General features: G+C 43.9%; 1 protein-coding gene across 5 annotated transcripts in view; it reads left to right on the plus strand.

The window, feature by feature from the left end:
- OCLN (occludin) overlaps positions 1-21,720 on the plus strand; it is a 64,838-nt gene that overhangs the window by 317 nt on the left and 42,801 nt on the right. The window contains exon 1 of one of the 5 annotated variants that reach the window (XM_084880919.1): positions 18,139-18,264. The exons of 1 other annotated variant lie outside the window; for it this stretch is intronic. The gene's annotated coding sequence lies outside the window, so the exon portion shown is untranslated. Of the gene's footprint in view, positions 1-18,138; positions 18,265-18,379; positions 18,463-19,328; positions 19,409-21,720 lie in introns of those variants that run through there. 3 more of the 5 variants (XM_084880920.1, XM_084880918.1, XM_084880921.1) reach the window with 3 other exon arrangements.

Below are 21,720 nucleotides of genomic sequence, written 5' to 3' on the forward strand. Positions count from 1 at the left end.
TTACTCTTAATAGGATTTGCATGGAAGCTCTTATGGCCTGGATGCCTCCCCACTGAATGCCCAGCTTACTTAACTCTTCGCCCTTCGCATCTTCACCCTTTTTCTACTGCACCATTTATAGTCAGAGCTGCAGAGGGCACAACTCATTATTCTCCTGGTTCCATAAATGTATAGACTGCTGGAGTCAGAAAGATAAAGGAGAGAGGGGAGAGAGAGAGAGATTTGTTGTTCTACTTAAGTATGCACAGGATTGAACCCAAAACCACATGTTGGAACCATGTTCTTTACCAACTGAGCTACCCAATCAGGGCATCCTGGTTGCTTTTATAAGCTGGGGACAGGCAGGCATTTTGGAAAAGGGGCATTTAGAATTTTCCATGTCAGGGTTGAGCTACTTTCTCCTTCTGTCGGTTGCTTAGGAACTATTGGTTTTCACATCTGCAAAAAAGTCAGCAGTTAGAAGGGAGATAAGAAAGGCTACTTCTGCACTCTCTGCCAGGAGTGGAGGAGTGGTGACACTCTGTGGTTAGCTTATCTGGTGTTTCTTCTGATCATTTGGCATCCTTGGGTTTCTGGGTCAAGGTCCCTACGTGGTATCAACAGCATCATTATTGCATCATTATTCACAATAGCCAACTTGAATGGTATTCACAACAACCCAAGTGTCCATCAACAGATTAAAGAATAAGCAAAATATAATATGTATATATAATATAATATTATTTAGTCATAAAAAGGAAGGCAATACTGACACATGCTACAACATGGATGAATCTTGAAAATATTATGCTAAGTGAAGTAAGCCAGACACAAAAGGACAAATATTGTATGATTCTGCTTATATGAGGTATATAGAATTCATATATATGAGACAGAAAGTAGGATAGAAGTTACCAGGGATCATGGGGGAGTGAGAATGAGGAATTATAGTTTAATGGGTACAAAGCCTCTGTTTTGGATAATGAAAAAATTCTGAAAATGGACAGTTGTGATGTAAACATTGTGAACATGCCAATGAATTGTACATGTAAGCTCCTGAATCAGTTCAGAGGACCTTCCTTTCCTCTGTGCTGCTTCCCTTGTGCTTGAGCATAAGCTTAATAAAATCTGTCTGAAATTTTCTCTGGGGTTTCCTCTTGATTTTTATCTTGGTGAACCCAAGAACCCCAGTGGTGGTAACACTATGAATATTAGTATCTGTTTGAGTCCTCACTTTGAATTGTTTGGGGTACATACCAAGGAGTGAAATTTCTGGATCCCATGGTAATTCTATGTTTAACTTCTTGAGGAACCACAAACTGTTTTCAACAGTGTCTGCACCATTTTACATTCCCACCTGCAATTCATGAGGGTTTCAATTTCTCTAATACTTGTTATTTTCTTTCTCTCTCTTCTTTTATTTTAAAATATATATATATTTTATTGATTTTTTTACAGAGAGGAAGAGAGACAGAGAGTTAGAAACATCGATGAGAGAGAAACGTCAATCAGCTGCCTCCTGCACACTCCCTACTGGAATCAACCTGGGATCCCTCAGTCTGCAGGCCAATGCTCTATCCACTGAGCCAAACTGGTTTCGGCTCTCTGTCTTTTTTAAAAATATATTTTTATTGATTTTAGAAAGGAAGGGAGAGGGAGAGAGAGAGAGAATCATCAATGATGAGAGAGAACATTGATAGGCTGCCTATTGCATGCCCTGCACTGGGGATCAAGCCTGCAACTCGGGCATGTGCCTTGACCGGAATCAAACCCAGGACCTTTCAGTCCGCAGGCCAACGCTCTATCCACTGAGCCAGCTAGGGTATTTCTCTGTCTTTTTTAAAAGAGTCACCCTAACAAGAGTGAAGTGATATCTCATTATGATTTTGATTTGTGTTTCCCTAATGATTAGCAATGTTGAGCATCGTTTCATGTACTTATTGGTCATGCGTACATCTTCTGTGGGAAAATGTCTATTCAAGTCCTTTGAGAGAATCAATCATCTCTTGACTCCCACAAATCCCCCTAAATGAGAATCTAAACTGCCACTTTTTGGTGTACAAGACAATGCTCTAGTCAACTGAGCCACACTGGCCAGGGTGTAAGAGTTCTTTATATATTCTGTATTTGATTTAGTTTTGAATTTTTAAAAAATATATATATTTTATTGATTTTTTACAGAGAGGAAGGCAGAGGGATAGAGACCTAGAAACATCGATGAGAGAGAGAGACATCCACCAGCTGCCTCCTGCACCGCCCCCCCCCCCCCCCGGGGATGTGCCCGCAGCCAATGTACATGCCCTTGAGCGGAATCGAACCTGGGACCCTTCAGTCTGCAGACCGATGCTCTATTCACTGAGCCAAACTGGTTTCGGTTAGTTTTGAATTTGACTAAATCCATCTCTTTATTAATCAGAAGACTTATAAATATAAATCCAGCCCTGCCGGTGGGGCTCATTTGGTTGACTATCGGTCATGTACCAAAGATTGTTGGTTCAATTCCTGGTCAGAACACATGCTTGGGTTTCTGGATCAGTCCCCAGTAGTAGGCCTGCAGGAGGCAGCTGATCAATCTTTCTCCCATCCAAGTATTAACCAGGCCCGACCCTGATTAGCTTCCGAGATCAGACGAGATCGGACGCATTCAAGGTGGTATGGCCGTAGACAACTGATCAATCTTTCTATCTCTCACTCCTCCTTTCCTCTCTCTCTAAAATTAATCAAAACGGTATTTAAAAAATTAAATGTACTAGAGGCCCGGTGCATGAATGCATACACAGGTGGGGTCCCTCAGGGTGGCCTGCGGAGATCAGGCTCCAGCTTGCACCCCCAGCCTCACAGCCCCACAGCCTTGCCTGGCACCCCACCTTGGCCTGGCCCAACCCCCTGACCTGCTCTACAATTCCGCCTGCAGGGAGATCAATTGGAGCTAAGCCCCTTGCCAGGCTTCCTCAGCACCTGGGCACTGGATGGCAGTCCCAGCCCCCCTGCCACTGCAGCTGGTCTGGTCGCTGTTTGCAGGTGATTGGCAAGGCAATAGACACCCCCCCCCCCACCTCTGTCTCTGCTCACACCTGCTCACCTGCTCCACTATCCAGTCACAGTCTGCTATTATCAGGTCCCATTGAGGCAGGCAGCACCTCTACTGCTGCCTGTTGCCAGCGCTACATCACCAACACCTGCCATGTTCCACACCGCCTTGTGGTGGTCAGTGCACATCATAGCAAGCAGTCAAATTCCCAGGCGAATGCCTGGTCAAAGGACTGCCCACCAGAAGGGCCAATTTGCATATTAGGCTTTTATTATATAGGAGGATATATATATATATATATATATATATATATATATATATATATTGTATATATGAACTCCAGGATAATCTGAACTAAATTTTCTTCAGAAGCAAAAATAATATGAAATAATATAATCTGACGGGGTTTTTATAATAGCAGAGTGTACTTAGGTCAACAGAAGTTTCTGCTGGACTGCCCTTCTGGGTTGGCCAAATTAGTTAAGAGCAGTAAGCCAGAAAGAAAATGTTAAGCAACAAAAGACAAGACTTGTTTCAGACCTGTGTTTTCTGTGTACCTTTGTACCTAAGCCTACTGCTGGCCTCTCTGCCTTGGTGTCCAAAAAAACTGGTGGAAAATTAAAGAGATAAGTTTCAGAGATGCTTTGGCTTGTCGTGGAGGAAAACCATTAAACCATTAAACCATTCGGGGGTCATCTAGGTAAAGAGACTCTGAAGAAAATTGAGTCTGTACTTGGGTAACATATGATGAGAATAGGAATGACATTAGGAGTACATGATGGGAGAGCACTTTCAGAGACACTGAGAGAATGACCTGTATAAACATTGAGTTAGAGAATATGAAACTACTTATTCAGCAGTAAAAATGGGGGGCCAGGGTTTTTAAATTAAAACAAACCACCCAGTTATGCTTTTCACCCCCCAGAACTGGTTTTAGAAACACTATCTTGTGGGAATATTGCAGCTGGGGAAGTTATTTTAAGAGGCAATCTAAATATTTACTTTCTTGCTGCAACCTTTGCCTTGTTTGTAGTCTAGTTTAAGCCTTTAGACTGAAGACAAGATACAGGCATTTAGGTTCTGAGATAGTTACATGAATATTAAAAATAACTGGAGCCCCATGCTAACAAAAATCTACCTTTTCAAAATAGAAATACAAAAATTGGTTATATTTAATTTTAGAAATAAGTAGAAAATAAAATAAATAGAAATTACTTTTATGTAGTATTTCATTATAGTTATTTAACATATATTCCAAACAAGAGGAGGGAACACTATTTTAAAATTCTACCAAAGCCTGCTAATAAGTTCTTTAAAATTATGCATAAGTAACTTTTAAATTTCTGGGTTTTATTCATCTATAAACTAGCTTTTTAAAAAAGGGCCTGAATCATATATATATGTAGTATATAGGTTTAATTTACTGTTATATTGTATAAAATATACAATTTAATTGAGAGAAAAGTGGTGTAGAGTGGTTTATTATAAAAAGAAAAAAAGAAAAAAGAAAGAGGACATAGGGTAAATATTTTCTTATTAAATCATTGCCTGGAGTAAGGCCAAGAAGTGGAGAAAGGTTTGTAAATGTTTGTTTTTGTTTCCATTGAAAATGCAAACTTTGTTGTTTTGCCAGCTTTGAAAGTGTCTTTTTTTTCTCTGAGGGGCTGGGGTGGAGGCAATGGAGGGCATGGCCTAGGAGCTCAACAGACCAGGAGGAGTGTTATTTCCTCTTCTTCGAGTTTTAAAATCTGCGGATGGCTAAGACCAGGCTCCAAGGATAAGGAAGGATGTGGCGTCATAACTCCTAGTAACCTGGAGAGCAGGACCAGATCAATTGAAGTCCTGGATTCAGTTCATTATGACTTTTAATCCAGGAAGGGGGAGAGGGCAAAGGCTGCGGCTCGGATTGACACAAGATTTCTGAGGACGTGCCCTAGGAACAACCCACTCTGAGATGCTCTTTACCAGGAAATGACTCTGTCTTAATCCCATGGAATACTGCAGAGCAGAGGTCTCAGAGAAACTCTTTGCTTCCTTAAATTAAACACACACACACACACACACACACACACACACACACACACACACACACAAGACTGGGATGGGGTCAGATCTATTTTTCTTCCCAACACTTGCTTCTAAATGTTGGAATTTTCCTCACAGTGAGCAGGTTTTGTATCATGAGGGCTGGGTCCAGGGAGCCCCGCCCACGTGAATAAGACACTCCTGTGGAAAACAGCCGCTGCTTTCCTCGTGGCCCCCCCTGCACATGCTACTCCCTCCACCATCCAGTTCATCACCAGGCTTTACACCCTAAGCACCTCTCAAAGCCCTGGTGTCCGGAGCCCTTCCAGGCATGGTTTCCACAGACTGACCAGACATCCACGGAGTGTCAGACTGTGCTGGCTGCTACAAATACAGCAGTAAACCAACTCCAGTTTGGTTTGGATTGGGATATCAAACCATGCACATCTTAAAGTCTGGCTCCTTGAAAATTATGGCTGAAAAATCCTACTGATGCAAATAAGCATTGTAAAAACCACATGGTTAGCAAAACTTAATACCAAATGGGTAATAATGAAGCTAAACTAACAATAATTGAGATTTTAAAAAAAAGATTAAGGCAACCTACTACTTAAAGACCAACCTGAGTCAGCATTGATAATGCATCTTTAACAAGCCTTTTGAGCTTGACAGCTGAGGAATTCCAACTCTCTGGGTATTTACACCGTGGGAACTGTGCAAATGTGCTGGCCAACTCAACTTCTCAGTACAATGCTGGATCCATTCCTGTGTAAACTTACAGGCTAACACTCTGGTTTATGAAGAACAAAGATGAGTTACCCTGAATAACTTCTGAGGAAGGTGATTAGTAGTCTTTAGTATTTTTTAAAGATATATTTTATTGATTTTTTTTTTTTTTTATAGAGAGGAAGGGAGAGGGATAGAGAGTCAGAAACATCGACGAGAGAGAAACATCGATCAACTGCCTCCTGCACACCCCCTACTGGGGATGTGCCCAAAACCAAGACACATGGTCCTGACTGGAATCAAACCTGGGACCCCTCAGTCGGCAGGCAGATGCTCTATCTACTGAGCCAAACCGGTCAGGGCAAGGTCCTTAGTATTACATAAAAATTTACTCCTTAAGCCTTAGCCAGTTTGGCTCAGTGGATAGAGTGTCAGCCTGTGGACTGAAGGGTCCTGGGTTCAATTCTGGTCAAGGGCATATGCCCAGGTTTGGGGCTCAATCCCCAATAGGGGAGTGCAGGAGGCAGCCAATCAATGATTCTCTCTCATCACTGATGTTTCTATCTCTCTCTTTCTTCCTTCCTCTCTGAAATCAATAAACACACACACACACACAACACATATATTTTTAAAAATTTTTTTAAAAAAAGTTTTCTGCATTTTTTAAACATAAAAACCAAGGGAAGGACTTCCAATTTTGGATTGGCAAAGCCCCTTAGGAGAACAAAAGCTAACCCTGAGACGGTGTGTGATGTGGCAGAAGAGAGGGAGTGAAGGTGACAGAAGAGGGATGACCCCTGATACCTTTGAGAAAGATGAAAAGTGGCGGAGATTTTCCCAGTAGAAGCACAGCTCCCTTGAGCCAAGCTGGAAAGAATGTGAGGGCTAAGCAGGAACATGATGAAATGCATCGGTATAGTTAAGTACAGGGCTCTTTAGAATTCAAAGAAGTATGACAGGCATTTTTTGCCCTTCAGGAATTTTCCATTGACCTGAGGATGGGAGAATATGTTTAGGTTGAAATAACAATTTAAGACACACTATACTTGAACATTTATAAAGTCCTTATCCTTTCTTAACCACTTTTACATAGCTTATGTATGAATGACAGACCCCAGGAGTTAGGAATTCTGGGGAGGGGGCATTCTGCAGAGGCTACAATAGCTTTGAATGGCCAGGAAATGCTGGAGAAAGAAGTAAGGTTGGCGTTGAACCCGGAGCTGGGTTTAAAAAGCAGGGTGTTTTAAGAGGCTCCACATCGACAGGACAGAGATACATCAAAGGGGTCCCTCTTGTGTGCACCCCAAACAGGGATCAAACCTGAAACCTAGGTCTGTGTACCAACCAGGAATCAAACCCTCGACCTTCAGGAGCACAGGATGATGTCCAACCAAGGGAACAGCCCAGCAGGGCAAGTTAAGCTTTATGTTGCTCAGATGCACTGAGGGCTTTGGAAGTAAGGAAAACATCAGGTTTTTTTAAAAAAAGCCACACAACAGTAATCTCGGTCATCCATCTGAAGCCTCTGTCTTTCCCAATCCTACTCTCTCCATAGTCACCAGGGTCTTTAGTCTTCATACAGTTTTGTTTGTGCACCTTCCCTCCAGAGCTCCCCTCCATACCAATGGGGACGTGAGGGCCTCCCAGTTTGGGTAGGAGACGGGCATCTGCATAAGCAGTTCTATGGTGGCATGAATTTGTGGCCGGAAAAATGTGTGTTTTAAATCCTCAGTTTTATCCTTTCTTGTTGCATAATGTGAAGCGAGTTTTTATGATGTATGAAACTCAGTTTTGTTATCTACAGAATGGGGATAATATTTAACTTATGATGCAGTGACACGGAAGTTACTCAGTAAACAGTCCCTTCTCTTTCCTTTCTTACAACGTACAACAGTTAGTGAAGGAGCACGTTATCTGGCTGCTGCAGGGGCCAGCTTCCTGGATTGCAAGTTTGATAATAAGCACAGCTTCCAAATACCACTGTGGATACCAGGGACATTCTGTTAAAAGGCGGTATTTTAACTTTACTACATTTAGATAAAAACAACCAAATTGCTATACGTGATTTCTTAAAGCTTAAAGCAACCTTGGTTCTTTCAAGTGCTACTACGATAACCTAATATTTTTGTTTCGTTTTAAATTTTATTTTATTGTTCAAAGTAGTAGTACATATGTCTCCTTCCCTCCCCCCCATTGACCTTCCCCAGGCCTCCCCCCCCCCCCCCGGGCAATGCCCCTCCCCCCCCCCCCAATAATCTAATATTGTGCATAACTCCTCTTGTACAGAAAGGAACAAATATTTGCTATTCATCTTCATTGTTTGCTGCGAGTTGGTTTCCTGTTTTTTCTTCCCCCTCTGTAGAGGAAGGGAGTCAAGGAAACTTCCTTGTTAACCTGCTACTGAACAGAACATGTTTGGGGAGGGGGGGAATGGACAGAGGGCAAGAGTAGAGTTCCTCATCAAGATTATTACCAGCATAATTCAACCCCAATGTACCTGAGCGATAGTTTATTGAGGCATTGATGACTGTTCATTTACTCACTTAACGCAGCCGAAGTGCAAAGTGCCAGAAGGAGGGGCCCCCAGTGAGCCCAGGTAAACCAGGAGAGCTCACCCTGAGCACGCCCAGAAGGCCCGCACACAGATGTAAGCAAGTTAGAAAGTCAAAGAACTAGATAAATTGACTTTGGAATAAGTGCAGAATTGGGAGGAACCACTTCTCAGAGAAGAAGAGATGTTAAAGAAGGTTTGTTGTCATTGTGGTTGAGTAGAAGAAGTGATGGCTCAGTCGGGAAGCACTGGCAATAGTATAGTACAGTGGTCGGCAAACTGCGGCTCCCGAGCCACATGTGGCTCTTAGGCCCCTTGAGTGTGGCTCTTCCACAAAATACCATGGCCTGGGTGAGTCTATTCTGAAGAAGTGGCATTAGAAGAAGTTTAAGTTAAAAAAATTTGGCTCTCAAAAGAAATTTCAATCGTTGTACTGTTGATATTTGGCTCTGTTGACTAATGAGTTTGCCGACCTTTGGTATAGTATATGAACCTGCAAACGCAAAGGTAGAAGGAAGAGTAATACATAATCTTATCTAATGTACAGCACATAATCACATTGCACCAGTTGTCCCAAAAATGGTAGAGGAATTGGTCTGAGGAAGAGATAAGTGACAGAGACAGGAGTGGGAGGAAGATGTGGCAGCCAGGTGAGAGGTTTCATTTCGTCACAATAGAGAGTATTTATCTCACCACTCACCCAACACTACCTGCCCTTTTATTTTTATGAGGGTATACCTCATCTCCTAGACTATGTAAGGGAAGAGTGCTTTCCAAAGTATGCTATGCCTTCTCTCCACATGACCCCCCCCCCTTCTTAGTAAATAACAATACCTATATTATACTGGTGAATGGATTGGTTGAGTTCTTAAAGGCAAAACAGAAGGAAATTGTATCATCAAAAGGAAAATATAAGGTCAACATTTTAATGAATTAGAAGGTATCACTCTTCATTTTGTGAGGGTATATTAATGGGATGGTAGTTATGAACTGAATGGTGTCCCCCCAACCCCAATTCACATGTTGAAATTCTAACCCCCAATGTGATGACATTAGGAGGGAGGGCCTTCAGGGAGGTGATTAGGACATGAGGGTGGAGCCCTCGTGAATGGGGTTAAGGCCCTCATAAAAGAGATCCCAGACAGCTCTCTTGCCCTATAAAGAGAAAACTGCTATCTGCAACCCCAAAGAGGATTCTCACCAGAACCTGCTGTTTAGGGGACCCTCCCCTAAAACTGTGAGAAATACACTTCTGTTGTTTATAAACCACAGTCTATGGCATTCTATTGTAAGCAGCACTAACTAAGACAGTGGCTATGTAGGAGAATGTCTTGGTTCTTGGGATATATATGCTGAAATATGTCATCATATCTGCAAATCACTTGTAAATGGATGAACCAAAAAAGCATAAATGTTTGCATATAAATGGTTGAGCAAGAAGAATATACTATGTACTGTACACATTGTGTATGTGAGAAAACAAGAAAATGTGGACAATATTAACAACTGGTGAATTTAGGTGAAATTTATAGTTCATATAGTGCTATTTTATCAGCTTTTTTTTTTTTTTTTAAAGGTTTGGGTTTTCCAACATAGTAAATTAGAAAAAAATGAAAATATATCTTTTTTCCTAATCGTCAAACATAGTATATGCTGGTTCATTGACGAGTTTTACAAAATCTAGGGGAAAAGAAGCATGTAAAATAAAATAATCATGTGCTATGGTAGAACTTCTCTTACCATCTCCCTTTCTAGTCCCTCCACGTCTTGTATGTCTTAGGCAATCTCTCTAATTAAGATTCCAGTAGGAAGATGAATAGGAATCGTTTACATTTCTCCAAGATCCGATCAGTTGGGTTTCAGATAACCTGGGCTCTTTCTCAGGTTTAATCCTTTCTATTCAGAAGCTACACACTTTAAAGATAAAGATAAATCCTCAAGTGTTAAAAAAAAAACACACAAAAAAACAACACATTACTTTAAAACAAAGGACAGCTGAGACCGGTTTGGCTCGGTGGATAGAGCATCGGCTTGGGGACTGAAGGGTCCCGGGTTCGATTCCGATCAAGGGCATGTACCTTGGTTGCGGGCATATCCCCAGTAGGGGGTGTGCAGGAGGCAGCTGATCAATGATTCTCTCTCATCGATGTTTCTAACTCTCTATCTCTCCCCCTTCCTCTCTGTACAAAATAAAAATAAAATAAAATAAAATAGAATAAAATAAAATAAAACAAAGGACAATTCTTAGGTTGACACTAAAAATGCCACAAAATTCAAAATTCAAAACATTAACTCATCTCTATGAAATGGCTAAACCCCTAACGCGCTCTCATTGTAGTGAGAAGAAAACACACACTCAGGTGGCTCAGCTTCCACTATCCAGCTGCTGCCTGCCTCAGGCTTCATGGCCCACACTCTCCCTTTCTCCGGGCCTGCTGTACTTTGAATCTCCAAAATTATCCTAGATTTTGCCCTACGGTGTTCTTGGCCCAGATTTTTGCTGGGCTGGCTCCTTCTCATCATCAAAGTCTCAGTCCAAATGTTATCTCTTCAAAGGGGCAGCCAGCAACTTTTACCTCAGGCAGCTCCTCCCCCTCCCCCACTACCTCTCCCAGTCCTCTCTGACCCCTTAGCTTGTTTTGTTTTTTTCAAGTCACTCACTCCGCACTATCTGAGTTATCTTGTTCATTTTCAGTTTAAGCATCTTTGTTTCATGTTTTCTCCCAACTAGAATATAAACCTCATGAAAGACCCTATCTGTCTTAACTCCACTGTATCTCCAGGACTCAGATAGGTTAGGGCTTCAAACATATCAGGTACAGAGTAAACATTTTATTTTATTTTTTTACTAAATAAATATTCCTTTCCATACACAATTCACAAATGTGCCACTTTGACCACACTATGTGGGTTAGCAACAGCATTTTGATATAGTAGTCAGACAGACAGGAGTAGGGTAGGAATGATTAGAGTCACCAGGGTGGAAAATTTTAGGTGCTTAGCAACTAGCAAGGGACAACGGTAAGGTGGGAACTTGCCTCCAGGGTGGTCTCTCCTTCCCTGGCGTGTCAGTGGTCATGCCCTTAAAGGAGGAACAAGTGGACCAGAGATAGCCTCATCAGATTCCCATATTAAGCCCTGCCATGGCTCCCCCCTTACACGTTAAGTCCTAGAGTTAACAACTAGGTCTCAGCTGTTTTTCAGCTCCAGGCCCTGAAAAGCAGCAACGCCAGGCAGGGTGACACCATAGCTGACATCAGGACTGGCTTCCCTGGCACCAAAGAATCAGTAGAGACCACCCTAAGGGACAAGGCACATGGCACACCAGGAAAGCTGATGAATATTCTAGAGAGATCTTCCCCTGAGATCAAACACCAGGTAAAAGCCCTTAAAAGAAAGAACCCAGCCTGGTTCTCTCTCTCTTTTCTTCCCTCAAGGTACATACCTTCGCTTTCATTTTCCTAAGCTCCAAGGCCCCTTCTTTTGCCTCTGTAACTTGTTTCCTGAGCCCACATAGCCTAGCTGGCTCATTTCTTCTACCTCTTTGACTTTCTAAATAAACCTTTGCTTGTATTTGAGTCTTGGCTCTGAATTCTTTCTTAGCCAGGACGGAAGTCTTGTGCCATTTGCCATTAACAATTGCAGGAGTTATACTGAGTTTCTCTGTGTGGGCTCCTAACAGCCAGGTAACTTGAATCCAGGTGAAGAAAGAGAATATTGCCAGCACCCAAAAGCATCTCCGCTCTTCTCTTCCCGTCTTTACCTTCCCTTCCCTTCTGGAGGCAACGGCTATCTTAACATTTATGATAATAATTTCCTTGCTTTTCTGGGTAGTTTTGCCACTTACATAGAGAATCTCCAAATGATGTAGTTTAGTTTTGCCTGTTTTCGAACTACATATAAATGGAACCATACTGTATTTTGGGTGTTCTCATGTATTTTGTTCAATATTATGTTTGAATGATTCTCCATGCTGTTAGGAGGAGCTCTAACTGGTTCATTCTCATCCATAACACTTGTTGCACCTCAATGACAAAAATTTAACTGATTTTTTTTTTTTTTAGAGGAAGCGAGAAGGGTTGAGAGAAACAACAGTGTGAGAGGAAAACATTGATCAGCTGCCTCCTACACCACCCTTATTGGAGATTGACCCCTAAACCTGGGCATGTGCTCTGACCTGGAATCAAACCGGCTACCATTTGGTGCATGGTAACCACACTGGCCAGGGAGATTTTTTTTTTAATTTTTTTATTTATTGAGAGAGGAGAGAGAGAGAGAGAGAGAGAGAGAGAGAGAGGGGGGGGGGGGAGAGAGAGGGGGGGAGAGAGAGAGAGAGAGAGAAACATTGATGTGTTGCTCCACTGATTTATGCATTTATTGGTTGATTCTTTTTTTATTTTTATTTTTATATTTTTTAAAATATATATATATATATTTTTTTATTCTGGCATATTCGATATTTTTAAGAAAGCAATTAGTAACCACCCGGCCTTGGGTAAGAACTGGACGATTGTGGGCTTAAAAATTACAAATTTATGTAAAATATAAGTGGGGAAACCTCTAATTTTCCATTCAAAGTTCTGGCAATTTTAAATACTTTCCAAAAATAGGGACAATTTCCAGCGGTTTAAACAATGGCTGTAGAAATGAAGAAGAGAAGGCATATGACTGACGCCTGAGGTCAGAAAGTAGGTGTAGTTTTGCACTCTTTCTCTTCGTGCTGAGTTTGAATGATTGGTTGATTCTTGTATGTGCCCTGACCAGGGATCGAACCTGCAAGCCTGGTGTATCCAGATGAGGCTCTAACCAACTGAACTACCCGGCCAAGACAAGATTATTTTTTTTATAGCTGCATTCTGAAATCTTTTTACAGGTAGTTTAAAGGCATTTGGGTTTTTGTTTGTTTGTTTGTTTGTTTTTTTAAAGAGACAAAAAGCAGTAAAATTGTTAAGAATATTAATTTGGGAATTAGGCCTGTGTTTGAATATGGACTATAATTTAGTAGATTATCTTGAGTACATGATCAAACCTTTCTGAGCTTTACTTTTCCAGAAATGGGAAAAATAACATCACATCATAAGATTCTTAAAAAGAAAAAAGAAAAAAAAGTCCATAAAGCACTTAGTGCAGTGCCCCTGAGTAAATGATGATGATTACTATAGCTCTTGGTCTGCTTGATGATGATTACCATTACCATTGGTCTGCTTGCTGAAGTTCCAGTTTAGGGGCTGACTCTGTTTAACCGTGGCTCCTCCCAGAGGATCTTGCTTAATAGTTAGGAATTGAGGAGATAGAGCTTTCCTCTCCATTCGTCATCCTCCTCTCAGACATTGCCTTCCTGCTGACTTCCTCATAAACGCCTCCATGAATCTGTCCGGGAAACCGTCCTGTGTGGACAGGGAGCCTCCCACCTTGTAATCAGGTGGAGAAACTACAGGCCCTTCCCACCAGGCCCTCAACAACTCCAACCTGAGTTGCTCTAGAACAAATACCAACCTTTGGATTCATTCATTAAGCAGGTGAGGCAGAGTGGAAGTATTCTAATCCCTTTTCTTTTCTTCTCTAAGACCTAGTACTAGAGATGTAAGTCTCCAAATTCTATTAAGGAATGTGCTGTTTTCACAATGACAGGAGACGATCAGCGAGATAGACAAGACTCCACAGGTATGTTGGATGCAAGAATCAGGGTTATAATATGCTCATTCAACAAGCCTTTATGGAATAACTTTGTGACAGGAACTGTTTCAAGCTACAGTAATGATTTGGTAAATTTATTGAGACTTGTTTTGTGGCCCAGCACACGGTTTATCTTGGTAAATGGTTCACGGGCCTCTCAACAGTCTTATGAAAAGAGTAACATTTATTATCATCCCAAATTGACAGAAAAATGAGGCTTATGTACTTCAACTCCCTTACGAATTAATCCTATTCAGCTAATAAGTGGCAACATGATATTTAAACCCAAATTTCTGACATCATATTCTGAGCTCTGAACTTTCTCCTTTACATATAAAACTTTTTTTTTACCATGCATTTGCCTGCAGGGAAAATCAACAATTTCTAATCATACCTCTGAGAACAATATTTCCTTTGTTTGAGTCATGAATATTTTCATCAAATAATGCTCAATAGTGGATCAAAGTTCATAATTCCACTGAGTTGCCAAGAAGGAATATTTGATTAAAAGTAATTAAATATTTGCTACAATTTATGATTACATAAGATGATTGCATTGAACATAGCATCATTTAGCATCCAACAAATTTTGTTTTGCTGTTGAAGAATGATGTATTTAGGTTTTGAAGCTAAATTTTCCTTCTGAACATTTTCAACTAGTACCTAGTATGCACACTATTAGGCAATAGTTAAAATAACACAGTTTCTAGATTTTTCAGTTTTGTGAGCATCATTTGGAAAAGTAATCTGAATGGGGGAAAAAATACATAGAACATTCCAACAGAAATCCAGTTTAGTATTAAGTTAACCTACATGAAACTGCCATTTTGTAGTTAAAAACGATCAACTGTTTCTAATTTCATACAGTTCAACTTCATAAATTCTCATATTCCAGATGCATGAATTCAGCAGGAAAGTAAGTTCTGCTAAGACAGGGCTTTTTGGGTTTTGATCCCTATTGTACACATGGTAGTCACTCAGAAAATGGTTGTTGAGTGAATGAATAAGGAGAGCAAATAAAAGGTGGCAACTAACCTTGCACTCTTTTTAAAAATAAAATTTATGTTTTTATTGATTTGTTTTTTAGAGAGAAACATCAATGTGGGAGAAACAGCCATCAGTTGTCTCCTCGAACCTGCAACCTTGCAGTGCATGGGATGGTGCTCCACTGGGCCACACCGGCCAGGGCTAACTTTGTATTCTAATACAACATGCCTTTGGGTTTAGGTTTGGTGTGGGAAAAAGAAAAATATCATGATATGCATTAGTTAGAGTAAAATGCATTTTAAGAGAAAAATGATAAAAATTCTAATTAAAAACCCTGCCCAAGAAAATTAAAAACGTATGACCACGTGAAAACTTGCCCATGAATATTCATAGTAACAGTATTCATAACAGCCCAAAGTGGAAATAACCCAAATGTCCATCAACTGATGAAGATTTAAATAAAAGGTAGTATATTTATTCAGTGGAATAGTATTCAGCCATAAACAGGAATGGTAGGTACTCCAACATGAATGAATTTTGAAAACATTATGCTCAGTGAAAGCAGCCAGACACATGTATTATTTATTGACATAAAATGTCCAGAATGGGCAAGTCAATACAGACAAAAAGTACAGTAGTGGTTGCCAGGGTCAGGAGGCAAGGGAAAACGGGGGGGACTGCTGAGGGACGAAGGGCTTATTTTTAAGGTGATGAGAACATTCTGGATTCGATAGTAGTGATAGTTGTATATCCTTGTGAATATACTAAAAACCACTAAGTTGTATGTATACTTTAAAATTAAGGTTGGCCCTGGTCAGTTGGACTCAGTGGATAGCGTGTTGGCTTGTGGACTGAAGGGTCCTGGGTTCAATTGTAGTCAAGAGCGCATGCCCTGGTTGTGGGCTTGACCCCCAATAAGGGGTGTGCAGGAGACAGCCAATCAATGATTCTCTCTCATCATTGGTGTTTCTAACTCTTTCTCCCTCCCTCTCTGAAATCAATAAAAATATTTTATAATTAAATAAATAAATAAATAAATAAATAAATAAATAAATGAAATGAAATTAAGGGTGAATTTTATGGTATGAGAAACATTTCAATTTTAGAAAGTAGGAAAAACACTCTAAGTTCTTTGCAGAACATGTCAACATACACTATAAAATAATAGCCGAAACCGGTTTGGCTCAGTGGTAGAGCGTCGGTCTGCGGACTGAAAGGTCCCAGGTTCGATTCCGGTCAGGGGCATGTATGTTGGTTGCCGGCACAACCCGGGTGGAGGGTGTGCAGGAGGCAGCTGGTCGATGTTTCTCTCTCATCGACGTTTCTAGCTCTCTATCTCTCTCCCTTCCTCTCTGTAAAAAATTAATAAAATATATTTAAAAAATAATAATAAATATGTGTTTATAATTAAGCGTATTAAGAAATGTTCCCCTGTTTAATTATAAACCGAGTGGAATGTGTGGGGATTTCAGTAATCTGACAGGGAACATTAAGAGGATTAACCTGACCCCCAGTGTTAGCACCACCAATTTAAACTGCATCACTCAAAAACTACAGTCATGTTAAAACAATTGTAGAAATGACTTCCATGAAAACAACACCAATCAGCTTAATTGCCAATTAAGGTTGTCATCACTTTATTATTTTTTGTCGTCACTTTAAATACTTTATATTTATATAATGCTTTTGCTTCCTCAAGTATTGAATTATGGCTTAAGCCCTATTGTATGGGAGAGTCACATCTCTAACCACTTAATTAAAGGCAGAGAAGTGGGTGGGATTGGACAGAAATGTATTAGCAATGCTGACATTCCAGACTGGAAGACAAAGTGAAGCAGGATTTAAGAAACCTAAATTCTAGCCTTCAATGCAGATGGCTCGATAGCAAGAATTAAAATTATTACATTCTAGTACTAGCTAAAAGAACATATTGAAATACAACATCCTAAAGAGGCAATATAATATAATAAAGAGGCAATATGCAAATTAACCCTCATGCCCTCACAAGATGGCTGTCTAAGACCAAGCCACGGGGGGGGGGGGGGGGGGATAGTCAGGGAAGACCAACAGGTGACTGAACAGCAGGCTGCATGGGGCGACCAGGCCAGCGGGGAGGTGGGGAGCAGTTAGGGGTGACCAGGCTGGCAGAGAGGGGCAGTTGGGGGCGACCAGGCAGGTGGGAGGGGGAGCAGTAAGAGGCAACCAGGCCAGCAGAGGGGGCCAGTTAGGGGCGTCAGGCTGGCAGGGGGCAGCAGTATGGGATGACCAGGCTGGCAAGGGGAGGTAGTTGGGGGGTGACCAGGTCGGCAGGGGGGGCAGTTAGGGCAACCAGGCAGGCAGGCAGGTGAGTGCTTAGGAGCCAGTGGTCCAGGATTGTGAGAGGTCCTGGAATGAAGAGGGTGCAGGCTGGGCTAAGAGAATTTCATGTACCAGGCCTCCAGTACACATATAAACGTGTATACATCCTGAAGTGTAGACTATGAATTTTCCTAAGTGAACACTCCTTTGGAAACAGCCTCCAGATGAAGAAAGAGAACACAGCAGACAAAAGTAGTCTTTGTTTTGTTTTTAAGCCAAAGAGAATATTACCATTGTTTAAATCACGCTCCCCCCCCCCCCCCCCCCATTCTCCATCAACCACAGTTACACTTGGGAGGGCGCAGAGGACCCAGAGGTGGTAACACTGTACACCGTGGTGTGTATTTGGATGGCAAATCTACCGACACGAACACCTACCGTAGGGTACTTCACCTTCATTCAACTACTCTGTCCCCCCCCCCCCCCCCGCCCCGGATCCAGAGATTAAAAACAGCTCCTAAACTTACGCATAGCTTTTGAAAACCTCCCACATCTGGATTCCCAACAAAACTGGAGCCACATTTTTGGAGCATGAAAGTGCTTGCTGTGCGAGACGTGGCTTTCCTGTCCCAGCGCGGAGGAGCCACCTCGGCCGCTCCCTGTTGGGAGAAAAACAGCCCCTTGCAGACCTCCTCCCACGGCTCCTTCCCAAACCCCGAGCTCCCCGCGCGCCCCGAGTTCCCCGAAGCCCGAGCCCCGTCTCCCGCTGGCTCCCCGCACCTACGCCCGAAACAAGGAGCTTCTCCTTTAACTCGGCGCTCCGCCGGCCTCCCGCCTCCTCCTCCACCTCTCCCTCCCCTCCCCTCCGAGTTTCAGGTGAATGGGTCACGGAGGGAGGCGGCGGCCACACTGCACCTCCACCTCCGGCGGGGACGGCGGCTCCGGGGAGAGCGGCCCGAGCGCCGAGCAGCCGCGCCGCGCACGCAGGCAGGTGGGGTCCCCGGGCGGGGCGGCCGACCTCCCGCCGCCCGGCCCGGCCCTGGCGCGCATGCTCGGGGGCTGGGCGGCCGGGTGGGGTGGGTGGGTGGGGGGACCCTAGAGGAGGGGGAGGAGGAGGAGGAGAGCTGAGTCCCCTCCCAGGTCCGGGGTGAGTGCGGGCGGCCCGCACAGCGGCAGGTGCGCCCGCCAGGTGAGCGCGCTCCCGGGCTCCCGCCGGCCTCGGGGGTCCGGGGGGTCGGGCCGGGCGGCTGGGAATTGGGGAGCGTTGGGCGCGGCGCCCGGGGGCGCACGGCACCCGGAGTCCCCGCTGGGGTCCCGGGGCGCCGCGGTCTGGCCGGGCCAGCGCGGGGGCAGGGCGCTCAGGGCTGGTTTCGGTGGCGGTTTCGCCCCGGGACTGGGACTCGGGGAGCCGCCGCTGCGCCCCGGATCTCGGGCCACTCGGAGGCGCCGATCAGCCCGTCGGGCGGAAACGCTGTCCCGTCCCTGCGCCCGGGCGCGGACACCTGGTCGCTTTGGGGAGGCGGGAGGCTCGGGAGGGAGACCCCTGCGCCCGCGCTCCGGCTGCAGTGCTGGGGGTGGGGGGGGGCGGGAGGGGGTTCTCGGGGTGAGTGAGGGGCGCGGCGCCCGGCTCCTCGGTGGTGCCGAGCCCCGGGGCTGGCGCGATGGGGGCGCTGGCTGGCCAGGGGGCTTAGATCCCGCGGTGGGGTGGGGGGACCTCGTCCTTCCCGCCCCGCCTCACCCCTTTGGGTGTCCCCGGGGAGAGAGGGCGGCTGGGTTGAAATGTACACACACTGAATTCCTGGAGGGACGGGGCGCGCCGACCGCAGGTTGTGAATGTTGAGTCCACTGAGTAGGAGCTGGCTGGGCCCCCAAGGGTCCAAGCTGGGGGGACGGGGCTTTCATGCCGAGGGAGGCAGGACTTCGAGGGAATCTGCTCACGCCCGGGCTCTCAGCCGTGGCCGGAGGGAGGCCCCGGGCGGTCCCCGCTCCGTGCGCGCCGGGCCAGCGCGCCCGCCGCCGGGGGGTGCTCCTGGGCGCGGCTCCCGGACCTGCCCCGCCGCCCGCGGGGCTTTGGGACCTGCAGGTTCAGCAGACGTGTTGCCTTCGTCGGAGGAAGTGCGCGGGACGGGGGAGAGGTGGGTTGAGGGGCCAAAATGGCCTCTGCACCTTGGGGCTGGGAGGGCAGAGCCGAGCCCCTCGGGTCCCGGGTGGAGCCGCCGGGCGGGAGCTGCCCGGGGCGCGCTGGCCGGCCGCCCGCTGGGAAGCGACCTGCAGCGGGAGGAGGCAGCCTGCCAGGTTGGTGTGTGGCCCTCGGGCACAACAGGTGCATTATTGGGATCCCTGGAAAAGAGGAACCCTTCCCTTTCAAAAAGGCTCTGCTGGCCGTTCTTGAAACGGGTTCTTTTTATCCGGAGGCAGTTTTCTCACCGCTCATTCCCAGCTGTAACAATGTTTCTTTCGCATTGTACATTGGATCTTTATGTTACATGTCTGATATTTTCAAAAGTAGATATTAAACACGGTGGAGTCACAGTAATAGATAACTCAGACAAAGCAACACTTGTTTATTTTTTATTTATTTTTTGTAGTTTTGCATTTATTGAGCTATGAGATGCCTGCTTTGTTAGGTGATGGAGAGCAGAATAGTGAGATGTAGACAATTTTGCACGTTATTTTAGGGGAATCGTGGGCGGTGCCTCCTGTTTTCGAGACACTGTTCTAAAAGCTTTTGTACTTAATATCATTTAACCAACTACTCTGAAAGGTAGGCCTAATGGAATTCCATTGTTAAAGATGAGTAAACACCCTTAAGTCTAGTTACCTTCTCAATCTTGAATGTGGTACTAATCACCTGGGATCTTATTAAAATGCAGATTCTGATTCATAGGGAAGAAGTGGGGCCTGGAGTTCCACATTTCTAAGGAATTCTCAGTTGATGTCCATATGTTTTGTTTTGTTTTTTTTTTTTGTATTTTATTTACCCTTTTCTCTCTTTTTCATCTCAGACTGTATGCTCAGTTATGTTAGTTGAACTTAAAGGATTGTATTTGCTGGGTGTATTGAGCGAAGAACTTCAATCTGGTCACTGGTGGGTGGAAACCCCAGCTGTCATATGGGTTGTTGGTCTTTATAAATCAGATATTGGTAGATCATCACTTTGTACCAGGGATGGGGTAACAGTGATGGTCAAAACAGACATCTCAGTGCTTGTGAAGACGGTATTCCAGTTGGAGTAGAGATAGATAGTAGTGGGAAGGGGGGGAAAGAAAGAAAGAAAAACTAATAATTTAGTCGGGGGGGAGGGGGGAGGAATGCCCTGTGAAAGTAAAACGGGTTTAGTGGATGGAGTGAGGGCCTGGGAGGGCATCTCTGAGGAAGTGACTCTTGCACGGAGAACTGAACGAAGGCGGTGCCGTGTAAAGATCCGAGTGTTCTGGACAGGAAACTCACACTATCAACGCTTTTGTTTTAGACAGTGATTCTCAGAATCTATGGTGTGCTGAAAAATTATCTGGAGAGCCCTGGCTGGTTTGGCTCAGTGGATAGACTGAGGGGTCCCGGGTTCGATTCCGGTCAAGGGCATGTACCTTGGTTTCGGGCTCATCCCCAGTGGGGTGGGGAGAGAAAGCAGGAGGTAGCCGATAGAGGTTTCTAACTATCCCTCTCCCTTCCTCTCTGTAAAAAATCAATAAAATATATATTTAAAAAATTATCTGGAGAGCTTATTTAAAATGCATTTTCAGACACAGAGCTTATCTATTTCAAAGTTTGCCTAATTTCAAAAGTTTTGTTTACTAATGAAGTGCCTATAAGCTAAATATCAGGCACAAATTTAAAAAAAAAAAACGTTTTAAAGGCAAATTAACTATTGCTATATGAGGTTGAAAAGGAGCAGACTGCCCTTCAATATAAAAAAGTTTATTTTTTGACAATTTGTTTTAAGGAATAATTTTGGGTTTAGTATTTTCAAACTTTTCTCTCTCATCTTAAAAATTTTTTTGTTTTTTTGTTTTTTGTTTTCCTTTATTAGGACAGCGTGTGACCAGTAAACATTGTCATGAAGGGAACTTTTGTTTTATGTTAACATTAGCTGGCTTTCAGCACAATGTTCTACAAGTGTTTGCTGCTTCTCTTTTGCTCCTGACTCTTATACAACTATTTGATTTATGTCCCTTTCCGCTGTTACGACTTGCTGTGCTGGACACTGGACAACAGTCTGCTGAATCTTGGCTCACTGGAGAGAGACCTTTTAAGTCCTGTCCAGACCCCTCAAATATCAAACAACCTAAGCTTTGCATAATTGGCATCCGATCATATTGTTGTTATTTTTTGGAGGGTATGTGGGTTCAGGGTGAGAAGGAACCTGACCCTGGTGGTGTGTGTGTGTGTGTGTGTGTGTGTGTGTGTGTGTGTGTGTGTGTGTATGTGTATGTGTGTGTATATGTGT

The sequence above is a fragment of the Pipistrellus hanaki genome, assembly GCF_964339955.1.
Source record: "Pipistrellus hanaki genome assembly, chromosome: 4".
Classification (NCBI taxonomy): Eukaryota; Metazoa; Chordata; class Mammalia; order Chiroptera; family Vespertilionidae; genus Pipistrellus; species Pipistrellus hanaki.